The sequence below is a fragment of the Lissotriton helveticus genome, chromosome 8, assembly GCF_964261635.1.
Source record: "Lissotriton helveticus chromosome 8, aLisHel1.1, whole genome shotgun sequence".
Classification (NCBI taxonomy): domain Eukaryota; kingdom Metazoa; phylum Chordata; class Amphibia; order Caudata; family Salamandridae; genus Lissotriton; species Lissotriton helveticus.
Window position 1 is genome coordinate 1,570,452,462 of NC_136069.1, and position 15,804 is coordinate 1,570,468,265.

Here is a 15,804-nt window from a genome sequence, read left to right on the forward strand (position 1 = left end):
ATTACAGCAGAAGAACCCTTACCACTATTCTAATTTTCAGGGAAAATAAATTAAGAAAGGAAAGGTCTATGAGCAGATGGAAGGCGGTAAATGGAACCACCCACTGAAGCTAACCTCAGATCTCTCAGGGCCACAAAGCAATACAAGCACAACATCCCAGATGCTAAAGTATCCTATTTCAATGCATAGACCGATGCATCAAAAGAATCCTGGTTAATATACTTGCGATATTAAAACACCGCCCTAACCCCATAAATGGTGCACCACTCAGAAAATTCAAGAGTTCTAAAAATTCTTCAGGAATAAATTATACATTTTCAGATGAGACATCACGACTACCACACCACACATATCCCCCATGGTCATACAGCTTCAGCAAGGTTAATGGTTTTCATTCTAAGCTCCTTGAGGTAATCCACAAAATACTTACCTGGCTTAAACCCTCAAGGGTATCAAGTGACCCAACGCAAACCACAGTTGTAAAAATCCACCCTCCTAAGCCTCGGGACAGACTGCTTTAAAACTGAAAACTCCTTGCTGGACCAGCGTGAATTCTCAAGGAGCCTGAGTATCAGTTTCCTTAGACTCCTTTAGAAAGTGCCCAAAATGAATCCCTCTGATCTTAATACTGTTCATCCCGTTAAGTCATTCTTTGAGAAAAGCATTAAAAGCTTTCTTGACAGAGACAACAGAAGACTAAACAACTAAATCAATAGTACTTCCTCTGTACTGTTGGCCAGGACTGGCTCATTGACATGCTACAACCACATACATAGGGGTCATCAATTGGTACATTTCTCCTTTCTGCAGTATTGCTTGTAGACAATAAATATTTCCCTTTAAAACCAATCCCCGTCTCCAGAGAGATCAATTCTTTCATCCTTAGTGTTTGACATTTTCTACAACTCAACCGGGAAATTGGCCCAAAATACAGATGTAGGCAACTGTATTCACCCATACAGCAGAGTATTATAACTTCAAGGCTGCATATCACTTCGCCATTAAATACTGAATTCCCACTTTTATGTTCATCTGGCCCACTCTCAACTCTAAGAGTATTTTTCTCTAGTATCACATCATGCGGACCTCAAAAGGTAAAAAAAGAATGATTTTATGATTATTTAGGACTGCAGATGTATTCCAAAATGGCTAGAAAATGCCCTCACTGGAGTAGTAGTAGTAATACTTTATTCGGTATCCAAGCACCATCAAACTGTACAAACAAAAAATTATACAATAAAGAAGATTAAATTACACTTTTAAAACATCACATAACTCAGTCTTGTGATAAAAGTAAAAACTACTACAAGTTCATTCCTTCAATCATTGCTATATACAGAAAGAAGTGCAAAAATTAGCTAGGGATGTGTGCAAAGAAGCAACAAGAACGGTCTACAAGTTTATCCATAGGTTTTGTAAAAGATTTTAAAAGAATATATATATTAATTAAAATTAAATATTAATTACGGTATATCTTGATTCATGGCGATCCCAAACTGCAGTCTACCACGTCTGAACAAAACCGCCTGTAAAAATGTACTAATAGCGATAACAATTATAGGAGTGGTGTCGCTCTTTAGAATTCTATAAGCCACTAGATATCTGCTCACCTCCGAACCACGACATAGTGGGGTGATCCATTTCCAGCGCTGCCCTACATATCCAGGGAAAAAGAATAATATATGTATCTCATCTTCATCTTCCAAGCCACACGCCCGACAGATACTAGAGACTAGGGCCTTATTTCAATTAGTAGTAAAAGATCTCAGGGGTAGGGTACCAAATCGAAAATGGATGTACAGACATTTCGCTAAGGGGAAGAAACTAAATCTAAAAATTCCTCAAAACAAGGTAATGGTTTAATATCTATAAATCTGTTTATCAGTGAACCAGTTGTTAGGTTGTTAGTGTATACCCTTCAGGTTATAAGTCCAATAGCTGGATTTTAAGATCTTGAGATCACCTTTACACATATTTATCGGATCGACCCATAGCCTTTGCTAACCCAACCTGCTTAACCAGTCAAAAATAAACTTGACCCAGGGTAATGACTTAGCTCCTCCTGCACTCATCAAGTCTACAAGGTAGTCTCTAAACTCAATTAACTCTGGTGTGACCCATAGGCGAACCCAATAGACGAGTGGTCTGAGTGCAGCTAGATCTGCAATTATTTTGAGTCCTAAGTCAAAAAACAGGGGAATGAACAGTGAGCTGGTTGGGGCAGAGACCACATGTGAGTTTGTTTGCCTGTATAGTCTAAAGATAGCATTTGCTCTGTGTTCAAGACTCCCCAGGCAGCAGCCAATCACGCTGCCAGAGGGCAGAGCTGAGGGTGGGGCACTGGAGATAAAGGCAGCTCTTAGCGCGGGAGTCGCTCGCTAGGCTCCTGTGGGCAGAATTGTTGTGTGAATGTTTGGAATTGTGATTCTCCTTTTTTAAGAAACTATTGCTTTTAAAATTACTGAAAATTGCACTTTGCACATAAAACTATCGCTTCACTCGCCTCAAACGGCTGTTTCCAGTTCCCTCGAGGCTCCTAGTGACTCCCCCGGCAGCAGCCAATCACGCTGCCAGAGGGCGGAGCTGAGGGTGGGAATTTGGAGTCAAATGCAGCTGTGGCACAGGAGCGCAGTGGACGCGTGCAGTGGGCGCGCCAAAGGCAAGCCAGTCTGCGCCCGTCGGCGCCTGGATGGGCCCAGGGGCCAGTGATTATGCCCATCTAATTACTTCTTCTTCGGATACATTAAAAAATATGCATCTTACACATTTGTGCCCCGCTTGCGATGCCTTGTCCCTCCTTTCCGAATATAAAATATCTAGAAAACGCATTAGCTTCCCTGAAATCCACACTTTCACAGCTCCTAAGGATATTTTACAGAACCAGGTTAAATTAGTGGATACTCCTCTATCTGTCGATTACCTTAATACCCGCTCCCTTGTTAAACACCAGTTAGATATTTTTTCTCTCTTGCTTATGGATAATCCTAGCATTCTTTTGCTGACGGAGACATGGCTTACTGCTGATTCCGCCCCTGACATGTTGGCGGCTGTTCCTACTGGCTATTATATTATCCATGCAAACCGCACGCCTGGTAAATCTGGAGGGGGTGTGGCAGCTATTATTCACACTGATTACAGGTTCTGTTCCCTGACCTGCCTCCCTCTTAAGGACACTGAGAACTTGGTAATAAAACTTGAATCTCCTCAAGATTCTTTTGTCGGCGTGCTAATCTACAGATCTCCATACCGGATGCCCTCTTTCCCTCTGGCACTCAGCGAACAAATGGCCAAACTTGCAATTGATCATGCCATGGTACTTCTTGTAGGAGATTTTAATTACTGGTATAAAGACCCCCTTGAAGAACCTCAATCGGTTGAGATGTCTGATCTTCTTACCAATTTAAATTTCACTCAACAGGTCCTGTTCTCTACTCACCAGAAAGGTCATATCTTAGACCAAGTCTGGACTAAGGGCCTGACCACTTCTACTCCCAATATTACACCCTGCTGCTGGTCTGATCAGCATTTGGTGAACTTTACACTTACATTTCCGCCTACTGTGAAATCTAGTATGACCAAAGGTGGACTTGCTAGGAAATGGAACACTGTAAATAAAGAAAAATTCATTGGCACGCTTTGTGAAACTGCCCCGATCCTTGGCATAGATATTGATGCCACTGAAGAAAATGTTTCTGAATGGCTCTTGACGGCCAGTGATAAGCATGCTCCCCTTAAAAGGTTAAAATCAGCCCGTCCTACCGACGCGCAGAGATGGTTTTCCTCTGAGTTAAAACACCAGAAACTGGCGCTGCGCCAACTGGAGAGACAGTGGCGATCCAAGTATTGTCCTGATAAAAAATCTTTATATACTGCAGCCAGGAAAGAATATAAAAAGAGTATCCTTACTGCTAAAACCTGCCATTTTTCCACACGTATACTCAAGTCCAATAGGAACTCTAAGGAAATATTTAATATAGTAAATGAACTATCCAATCCGGAGAGAATTCTATTGAAGGTTTTGCCCTCTCAAGTACTGTGTAATTCTCTCAATGATTACTTCATTGACAAAATCACTGCTATTAAGGCTAATATTCCCAAACATCTTCCCACGTTGAATTCCTCTTTCCTGTGCCAAAATAATAGTATCCTAAGTCAATTTCCCTGTATTAATATGGACACTTTTCATAATCTGTTAGTGAAGGTTAAATCAGGTGCCCCCTCTGATTGTTGTCCGCCCCATATACTTAAGGACTGCCTTGCAGCTGTTCCAGATCCTGTACTCACTCTCCTGATGAGTCCTTGTTATCTGGTCAAGTCGCTATGGCTTTTAAAAAAGCCACAGTGGTACCTCTTTTAAAAAAACCAGGAGCAGATCCCTTGCTTTTTTCTAACTATCGCCCGATCTCCCTGCTCCTTTTTCTAGCAAAGGTATTAGAGTCCCATGTAGCCAAGTGCCTCTTCAATTTTCTGGAAGAGTCAAAGTTTGCGGACCCTTACCAGGCAGGGTTTCAGCCGGCCCATTCCACTGAAACTGTTATTCTGGCTGTTCTGGATACTCTCCGGGATCATGCGGATAAAGGTTCTCCTCAGGCACGGGTACTGCTGGATCTATCTGCCGCTTTTGACACGGTCGACCATGTTATTCTGGCCGACTGTGTCAAACTTGCTGGCATTCAAGGGGTAGCCGCTGGCTTGCTCACCTCTTTTTTGGACGATCGGTCGAAGGCTGGCCGGCAAGGGCTCTTTCTGGCCCCCTCACGTAAAATTGCTTGTGGAGTCCCTCAGGGCTCGGCACTATCCCCTCATTTGTTTAATATCTACATCTCCACCCTGATTCAATCTCTGAAGGAAAGGAAAGTGTCAGTCTTTAACTATGCAGATGACCTACAGCTGGTCTTCAAGATTGACGGCTCTCATAGTTCTGTGATGGATTTTCAGGCCACAATGTTATATATACAGCAGTGGATGGACCACAATCATCTTAAACTAAATCCGGGTAAGACAGAACTTGTTCTCACCGGAGATAGTCATAAGTTCTGGGGCCCGCATTATTGGCCCCCAGAGCTAGGTCCTTCTCCTTCCCATTCTTCCTCGGCCAAAACGTTGGGAGTCTCCCTCAACAACAAACTTACATTGAAATCTCAGGTTGGCACAGTGATCTCTAAGTGCTTCTTCCAGCTCCGTAAGATCAGGAAGATACATCGCTTTTTCACTCATGATGCACTGATCCAGATTATAATTGCTACAGTTTTGTCCCATCTGGATTATGCCAACTCTGTGTACCTGGGAATGCCACTCTACCAATTTAAACGGCTGCAGCTGGTTCAAAACCAGGCAGCCCGGCTGGTCTTTCGTCAACCAAAATGGCAACCAGTTACACCCTTGCTGAGGAAATACATTGGCTCCCCATTTTTCAACGTTGCGCCTTTAAAATGGGCTGTCTTGTTTTTAAAGCTTTGCACGGCAATAGCCCGGCATTCATTAACAGCCTGATAGTTAGGCATATTCCCTCACGTAATCTCCGATCTGTTCACTTCTCACGATCCCAAGGTTTAAGCGAGTACGTCAAGGAGGGTGCAGCTTTGCGGTCCTTGCACCTACATTTTGGAATTCCCTTCCTTTGGAAATACGATCCAGTAAGGACATGTTGCAATTTAGGAAATCTCTTAAGACCTGGCTATTTTTGCAAGCATATAATTAAACAACTCTGGTCAGTACATTATTCTTGGACGAGTACGCTATTTCTGCCAGCACACTACTAACAAATTCTGGACCGCTCACTGAGCCTATTAGCACCAAGAAGCCACCCGGTGTAAGTGCGCTCTACAAGTGATCATTAAAATTAACATCCGTGTGTCAAACACGTCATTCATATAGAGGGTGAAAAGCGTGGGTGCAAGGACGCACCCTTGACGCACACCAAGCTGAATAGCAATGCGTTCCGTTAATTCTCCCAAATGCCCACAACGAACATGGGCAAAGTTGTTACTGAACAGTTGAGACATAAGGTGGATCAAATTCCCTGGGACCCCCATAGTGTTTAGAACAGACCACAGATTGGTACGTGGAAACAGATAAAAAGCGGCTCTAAGGTCTATAAAATCCAAGTACAGTTTTTGATGATGCAGTAAAACATACTTCCAATATAATGAGGCAAATCTAAAAATGTGGTCAGAAGGGCTTAACTTTGATCGAAACCCGAGGGCACGGCCAAGCCGGCCAATATGGCAGCAGCACTTCCCTAGCGCTCTGCTCAGCACCCCGCAACATCGGCATTAATAAATGCCTTAACCCGACTACAACCCACCGCAAATGCCACCGCAGCCACAGCGCACGTGAGAAGCACCCGATGAAACCGGAGGAACGACCGAAGTAATGCCCCTGACGACGCCAGGAGCTCCGGCAGGGTCACGGCCGTGACTGTAAAATGGCAGCGCCTTGCAGACCCAGATTGCTCCCGGGTCTGAACGGGGTCCGGAGATAGGGCCTGCTGATCGCCGACTGCTAGACCACGCGGCGAACAACACTCAAGATCAGGTCCCAAGCGGTGAAATAAAATAGAAGTGAACTCCCACAGAGCGCCCACGCAAGACACCCTCCCATGGATCGGCACCAGGCCTCGAGGTGCAGGGAAGACGCAATCGGTATACTGGCGGGAACCAGTGAATCACCCGCGCCACAAGCAATAGCACCCTAACGCGGTGGACTCAAAACTCTGCTGGGAGCCGGGAACCAGGGCCCGTGGGACGTGGCAGAACACGGGAGCACATTGGAGGCCTGGATGGAGGGAGCGGGAGCCCTTCGAGCTCACCAGTGAACCACCCAGGACGACCGCCCGAGGAAAGGACTGGAGGAGCCCAGCGCACTGGTGCCCCCAGGTGATACCCCCGACCCACTCCAGGGCCTAGCAGGGCGTGATTGTGATCTGAGCGGCGACGGGATCGTGAGACCAACCGTCACCGTACATGGGACCCCAGGGTGCTTCTGACATCGCATTGGACCCCCACCTCTGCTGAAGACCCTGAGCCTAAATAGCACGCAACAAACTTCGCACACTGAGCGTCCCTGTACCCTGCCAACAGACATCAGGGCCCCGTCTTCCCTCTAGCTGCCACTGACCCCGGGAGACACAGAGCCAAAAAGGAACCACAGAGCGGTGGCTGGACACTCCCATTTCTCGGGGTGATACCCCCCTGGCAAAGTCTTCACCAGCTTGCATGGGGCGCATCCCAGGAGGGTAAGCGGGCGTTGCCTATCAGTGACCAGGCGACTGCCGGAAGACACAACCGAAACAAGAGCGGGGGACACCACAAGGAGAAACATAGGCCTCAACTGACCACAAGACATTGGGCCTCCACAGAAGGAGAGTGACACAAGCATCAACCGGCAGCTGTCGACGAGGGACATGACCACCATGGGGCTCCCACGCGCAACAGGCACTTCACAGACCACGGGGCCCCCCAGAACACCATCCCCAGCACCTAACACCACATAACTGGGAGAGGAACCCTCAAACTCAGAGTCTATGTTGAATAAATTAGACAAAGTCCTAGCGGCAATTAAACACTCTAGGGTAACCATGGGGCACAAGTTTGGAGAGCTGTCCACAGACCTTAATCTGCTCCGGGGCGACCACAGGAAGCTGGCAGATAAAGTTAAGCAAGGAGAGAAAACGCTGCATACTCTGGACCTGCAAATACAACAACAACGAGACACCTTGAAAGATCTACAATCACGGATGAAGATCCTAGAGAACAAAACAGATGATTTAGAAGGACGGTCCAGAAAAAGCAACTTTCGCATCCTTAATCTGCCAGAGGGAGTGGAAGGGACACTAACCCTCTTGGATACATTACATGGATCGCGACGTTCACACCAGCTGGGGACCTTACCCCATTCTTCTCCATAGAAAGGGCACACTGGGTGCCGGCCCGCAAACCACCACCAGGGTCGTCGCCCCGACCATTTCTCCTAAAACTGCTTCATTACCAGAACAGAGAAGCTATCCTCCGAGCTGCAAGACAACAGGGAACACTCCGAGTGGAGGACAAACAGGTCATGCTATTCCCAGATTACTCACAGGCTGTTCAACAACAAAGGTCCACCTTCTTGGCAGTCAAACGCATCCTACGCCAAAAGGATGTCCAATACGAGCTTCTGTTCCCAGCCCGTCTCAAGATCATACACAATGGAAATACCCACTCTTCTCAGACCCTGCAGGGTCGAGCAGCAGCTGCAACAAGTGGACAATCTCAGGAAGATACAAACCTATCGACCATCAGGCCGACAGCGACGACAACAGAAAAAAGTCACGCTTACACAAATGAGCTCATGTTCGGACTCCTCTAACAAGAACTCTCCAGATCACGAACAAATCATAGCAGAACCCCGGAGAGCGCTTCAAGCGGCTGCAGATATGAGGCTCCCAGTGGACAGCTCAGATGGTGAGAGGGGCCCGCACTTATTCACTTCAGAGGAAGAGGGCAGCGACACGAATACTCCCAGAGATGGCTAAATGATACCACCAATAGTGACCCCCAAATGGCAGACACTCTGATCTGATACTCCCAAACAGGAATGACGAACATTATGGGAAGCGTCCTTCAAGACCTTCATACCTCCTACACTAGGAGATATTGCACGATACCGAAGGGGCATTCCAGCAACCGGTCCCGAACTAAATGCGCCTGAAGATTGTATATAGCATTGAACCTCAACAGACGGCAGTGGCTAGCATAGTCACAGTTGGGCACCACCAAAGCACGGTCCAACGAGCGGGTAGCTGTAGTGACAACGGCTGATGGAAGCAGACGACCACTTCCCCCACACAACAAACTAAAGTTCGCACATGACGTGCAGTTTGGACGTATCACCTCGAGCGGTAGGTCCTATGAGTTGGGACTGTTCCCCATTGGTTTATCTTATCTCCCCCACACTTCACATCCCCTCAATACTCCCAGGGGAGAGCACACATGGCATAGAGAAACATGGTTCGGATACAAGTGGCAAGCATTCTGGCGGCGGGGGTGGCGAGAGGGACGAAGGAGGCACCAAGCCAGAAAAAACACCACCTAGACACTAGGCGCAATGGTCGCCAAGATCCCTAACACGGACCTGAAGGTTAATACATTAAATGTCAGGGGCATGCACACAGCAAACAAACGATGACAGAGGTTGATCGCCTATGTAAAAAATGGCGAGGTATTATTTGTGCCACAACGTGCTCCGCATTCGCCAGGGGTACCCTGATTTGGGTTAGTACTGGGGTCCCCTTCAGAGATCAATCCATAGAGGTAGACAAAGAAGGTCAGTAATCCCTGTTAGCGGGACTCCTCGAGGGTAAGGAAATACTGGTCTGAAGCATTTATGCCCCAAATGTTGAACAGGATCAAAATTGGGTCCGCCTTACCGGAGTGTTAGCACAATTCACATCACTGCCTTGGCTGTTGGGAGGGGACCATAACTGCACCCTAAACATCAGCTTGGGTAGATCTCATCCCCCTCCGGCGCAGTCCCCCGCACTGAAACAGAGCAATTAAAAAACTGGGTTACACACTGGATGTTAGTAGATGCCTGGCGGGAAAAGAACCCAAGTATTAAGGTGTACTCCATTTACTCCGCCCCACACAATCTCAGGGTGAGACTAGATAGATTTCTTTGCTCCGCAGCGCTGCTCCCTCAAATACAGCCACAGACTATCTGGGCAGAGTACTGTCTGACCAGGATGCACATACAGTGATCCTCAGATGTAGGCTGACCCACCCCTGTACCCACATGGAAATTGCCCCGGGAGTGCCTCACTGATCAGGTGTTCTGTCACACACACAGCGACTACATAAAGGAATACTTCACACTAAATGCAGTCACAGCCTCATCCAGATCAATAGAATGGGACACCTTTAAGGTCAAGGCTAGGGGACGCTACATCCAACAAATAGTTGGAGTGCGAAAAACACTAGAGCAATCACTGCAAACTGCGGAAACAAGATTGGTGGACCTAACAAAAAGCATGGATAAAAGGGAAGCTACCCCAGAGCAAGTGGCGACAGCAAAAACAACTTACGTGGAAACTATGAGAGACCTTCGCAAATATAAATTCAGAGCGTATGCCGCCCGGGTACATCGGGAGGGAAACAGGGCGGGAACGCGTCTAGCCTGGCTTGTGAAATAGGACATGGACATAAAACCAATCACAGAATTGATAGACGCGACGGGTACCCCTAAGCAGTCACAAGTAGATATACTACACATTTTCCATGACTATTACACAGGAATCTATCGGGCTCCACCACAATCATCACGACTAGCGTTGCCCCAGTTCTTCCACTCATTGCCTCCACCTGGCATCCCGTCAGCAGATGGGAAGGTGTTGGAGACAAAGATAAAATCCCCAGACGTAACCCACACAATCAGGGCACTGGCACGACGCAAGGCGCTGGGAATGGATGGCTTTCCCCTTGAATACTATACACCCTTCTCAGGTCAACTGACCCCATGACTTGTGTCCATGTATGAAGATTCATTACAAAGAGGTGAATTTACTGGTTCACTCAGAATCTACCTTGGTAACATTCCTCAAAGCACATAGGGATCCCACTCTCCCGTCCTCATACAGGCCCATAACCCTACTCATAGCGGACTGTAAAATGTTAGGGAAAATTTTAGCGGATCGGTACATTCAAGTTCTCCCACAATTGATCCACCCAAAACCAAAACGTTTTTTCTCCCCAGGTGCAGCGTCTTGCAGAATAATACTAGACCTCGAGAAGGCCTTCGATACACTACTATGGCCATACCTAGTCGCAGTCCTCCGTAAGGTACGAGTCGGCCCGACCCTGCTGGCATACACACAACTCCTCTATAAGGGCCTCACAACTAGGGTGAGAGTGGGAAAATACATTTCAACTCCATTCCCAGTGGAGCGGGGGCGAGGCAGGGGTGTCCCTTGTCTCCCCTCCTATTCGCCTTAGCAGTGGAACCCCTGGCCATTCATTTGCGTCAGGGGGGGATACCTGGGGCATTCCAATAGCAGACACAGTACATAGCGTATTGCTATACGCCGATGATCTCCTGATTATGTGTGAGATATCACAAGCGACCTTACACCGATATGGACAATATTACAAGGCTTTGCAGAAGTCTCCGGACTCAAAGTCAATTGGGAAAAATCGACGATCTTTCCACTAATCCCCCACCTAGCTCCCTCGGAGATAATGATTGAGCCCCAGACACTCGGGAGGAATGCTGCGGCACCCCGATACCTAGGGGAGAGACTGTATCACTCACTGAGGGCCTCTATGAGGGGAATAGCAAGTCGCTGGCTGGGCTACGTACGGCGGTCACCTTCTGGAAGACCCTGCCCTTGGCCCCCATAGGGTGTGTAGCCCTAGCGAAGATGATTATGGTACCCAGACTACTCTACTCTTTTACTAATCTCCCAGTGATACCGCCTCGCTCCTTTTTTCAAGAAACTAGACACACTACTTACAACATTCATATGGGGGGGTGGTAGACACAGGGTAGCCTTACAAACCCTTTATTTACCCACAACACTAGGGGGTCTAGGAGTCCCCTCCTTTGAGGCTTACTTCCTAGCAGCTCAGCTTCAGTGGCTGTCCCATTGGACAGCAGAGCACCACATAGAAAAGAGATTCTCCAGCGATGGCCGGATAACTCTCCCAGCCCTCCAGAGATTACTGATGCCGGGTACCAAGCCTACGCGTGCACATCCCCTACAGGTAGCGATAGCCTGCAAATGCACGATGCGCATACACCGTATGTGAAGGGGCCAGCCCTTCTACTCCCCATTGCTTCCATTGGTTGGATTCCCTCAACGGGAGAAATATTACACCTCCAGCGCCCTCCGGATATGGACTGAACATGAGGTGACAGAGTTAGAGTCCCTGTTTGAGGATGGGCAGCTGAAAACATATGCTCAAATGAGGGTAAGCTACGGGATAATTCCTGGTACATAGACGATTAGTAGATAGCGCCAGACACTGCTGGGATCTCACTGAGGGAGAACCACTGACCCGGTGCTGCACACAATTCTGCGTATGAGCACGGGGAGACACAGTCACTTGACACTACAAAGCGATCCGGGAACTGATCACAACCCCTCTACAAGCCCTACACTAGAAATGGGAGGACGAGATAGGACGGGTGCTCCATGACAAAGAATGGGAAAAGGCACTAGAGTACCCAAAAAAGGTTTCTAGGAACGCACGCTTCAAAAACATTCAATTCAATATTTTACATTGTGCATACTTAACACCCCAACGGCTCCACCGATTTTACCCCGATACACATTTTGCATGCCCCAGATGCCAAACACCTGAGGCAACTTTTAAACACATGTTTTGGGGCTGTCCCACAATCCAACAGTTTGGGATAGGGTACATCAGACCCTAAGGGCGACAGTCATGAACATTTCAACGTGGGAGGCAAGCGCCCTAGGCGTCTGGTGCAATGCAGGTTTGCATCCCTAGCTATGCTTTTAGCGAAATGTGGAATAGCCATGCATTGGAGAGTCCCTGCAGAGGAGGATGCACTGAGAGATGAGGAGGTGAAAGGGATACGTAAACATCCCATCTCCATGGAATGGGCACAACTCCTGTTCCAATTTGTTCAATAGGCAACACCGGGGGACTCACCCACGGCCACACAATCCCAATCGCGAACTCCACCCCTGTCCCCCATGGCACAAACAAACACCAACGCGTAACAGACATGCGATATGAAGGGCCAACTGTGTGCTGGGGCCCCATTGGAATATTTCCCCGGTCTATGATGGGAGACGCAACTTCTACCGGGCTCCTCTTCCCCTCGCTACTGACACCACAGCTCCTTAACAAGCAAACCTGAATCAGCCACAAACTACCACGTTCTAATCCGTAGGCTCCCCGAACCCCTTTCCCCTCCACTTCCCCCCTTAGTTAACTGTTAAACGTCCCCTCCACCCCCCGACACCCACGTAGTCGGCTTATCCATTTTGGGAACACACTCATGGACAATATAAAAGGAGGTGTACGGGGATAGAGCTGGGGACTGAATATCAACCCACACCTCGCGGAAACCCACGTATGCAGACGATGGGATGGTTGTTCCATGACGCAATTATACTATTCAACTGCCTTCACGCACCTGTCATCATGTATTAATAATGATTTGTAACTATGTACCATGAAAAGTAAAACTCCCAATAAAGAAATGTAAACAAAAAAAAACTGACATGATGGTATTAGAATCTACCGTTTTTCAAGGATTTGTTTAGCAAAAATCTTGTGTGCGTTATTGATTAAGCTAGTTGGTCTGTAGTTTGAGGGGGTGCATGCATCACCTTTTTTTTATATATTGTAATAATCTTGCACCCTCGTTCTATAGCATTGGAAAGTAAGTTAAGATAAACTGTCCAAATCTGATGCTCAGATTTGTATAAATCAGCAGTGATTTTGTCAGGTTCCGGTGCCTTGGCAGATTTTAGCAAGGCAATAGCTCTGGGAGTGTCCTCTGGGCTAAAAGCAATAACTGAATCATCCGAATCTATAGTGACATGATGAGATATATCTGAGATGGACGTCAAATCACTACAAAGCCTTAAGATATTTGGAGCTATTGCCTCAAAGATGAATGAATGGCATTTTTATACCGCGCAAACTTAGCCCCAAGGGGCATCAAGGCGCAAAAGTGGGACACCCATGTATCAGCAGAAATATGATGGTTATAACTTTTAGCATTATCTGTTCAAGATTGAGCCACTGTGCACCAAAAGAGGCTATTGTCATTTGTTTTAACAGCAGACAGCATGTCATCCCAGATCTTGTCATCCCAATTCTTTTTTGCAGATTTTATAGTCTTTATAGGTGGGTCTATCTTCAGCTATTGTGTTCCTATTGCAGCTACAGATGGCAGATCGTAAGGAGCTCTTAGCCTGCTTACAGGCAGGGTCGTACCATTTAAGATCTGCACCCAAAACCATGGGGCTTATTTACAAGCCACTTGTGCCGCTGGTACTTTACTTTTTCCCATGGTAAAAGTGACGCACTGGCAGCGCACTGGGTTTGTAAATAAGCCCCCATGTCTTTATAGAATACCTTTTGTAACTCTATAAATAATATGCTGTGTTTGTTCAGAATAGGAATATCTGTTTTATATAAACCTACATAATTCAACAAAAACTACAAAAAGCCCCTATATCTGGGTCAACAATTTAAGATTTGACAAAACTCTAGGCTAAGAGACAGAACGTCGACAGTTCGCTAATGTGGGTTCAGGCACTGTTGTGTAGCGTGTATTTAATTCCCTGTCAAGGGAAGTTCCAGCCGGTGATAAGGAGTCATGGTCAATATCGGAGCGCCGGTCCACTTTCATGTCGACCATAAGTGGCCACAATCTCATATCTAAAATAACTAAATCTATGACACTAGTGTGGGAGCCTCTTCTGAAAGTGGGACCTCGATCAGGGTCAGAGGTAGTACCGTCCATTGCGCGCCCTCAACGTTCTGGCGACTGTTAGGGAAGCTAATTTGAGACCAGTGGCCGTAAAGTTTACCCGAAGTTTCCTTGTTAATGCTGGAATACCCCACAGTTTATCTTTCTCTTCTATGATCTCTTTAATATAAAGATTGTTCGTAAAATGTATTAAAATCTCCAGCCAGTATTATTTTGGTATTTGAGTGTAAGGAGTCTAAAAGTTTGTCAAGAATAGATAAGGTAGGAGATTCAGTACAGGCCACAGTCGTGCTTACATAAATATTTAAAAATACCAAAGTTAGCCCTGTAGAAAGAGTAACATTGATCCCCATTAGATCTGGTTTTAGACACAGTGGTCCCTAAACGAAAATACAAAAGTGATAAATATAGGCTCAATCAGTGCTATATTTGAAGCTGTCCAGCCGGGCAGTGATATTAATATAAAATTATTAAAAAATCTGAACACAAGACATTAAAGTGGGACACAAGTCTGTATCCTACTTAACAGATAAGACGAACGACGAGTAGAAGAAAAGGCTCAGGCAGAGTGATTTGTTTGTATGTAGCACATTCTGATATTACAAACAAAATGTGGTGGGACACCATTACACGTAACAATATTTAGTAAAAAAGTGTATATGTGTACAGTAAGTCGACGGCTTTTCGATCCCTTCTAAGCATATTAGGATCATCATCAGGAGATTTACATTAGCATGTGAGAAGACAACAATGTTGCCAACGTGCACTCGCGTTCAATAGTGGTTTAAATCAAAATCTTCAGTGAATAATCTTAGCGATGGTACTTCACTACCAATACGCCCTGTCCAATGGCGTCGACACTTCAATCCAGGTCGTTGTTAAACTTTCAAATCTTTAATTTTTTAATGATCAATTCATTTATTTCAGTACGTATGCATGAATCCATGGTAACACATCACATCCAATCCATGGCATGATCATAAACCCAATGCATTTCGGGTCAATGTCTGACCCTTCACCAGGGGTCACTCAATGGGTTCTACAAAATGAAATGGAAACTAGAAGCTGTTCGTCATACAGTCCACATAATATCAAAATGAAATGAAATAAGATTATCTGGCAATGCATCAAGTGGCTAAGTGCAGCATGCCAAGTTTGTGGAGTTGAGGTAGTACAAAACCTCAAGTTTGTGCCTAAACAGTAGTGGAATTATAATACTGGTAAAGCTCTACCGTACTTTGGGCCATATGTATCATACTTCCGTTTAGCGAATTCCAAATAGCGAATTTTAAGGAATCGCTATTTGGAATTCGCAAAACCGTATGTATGTACAAAATCGCTTTTCAATAGCGA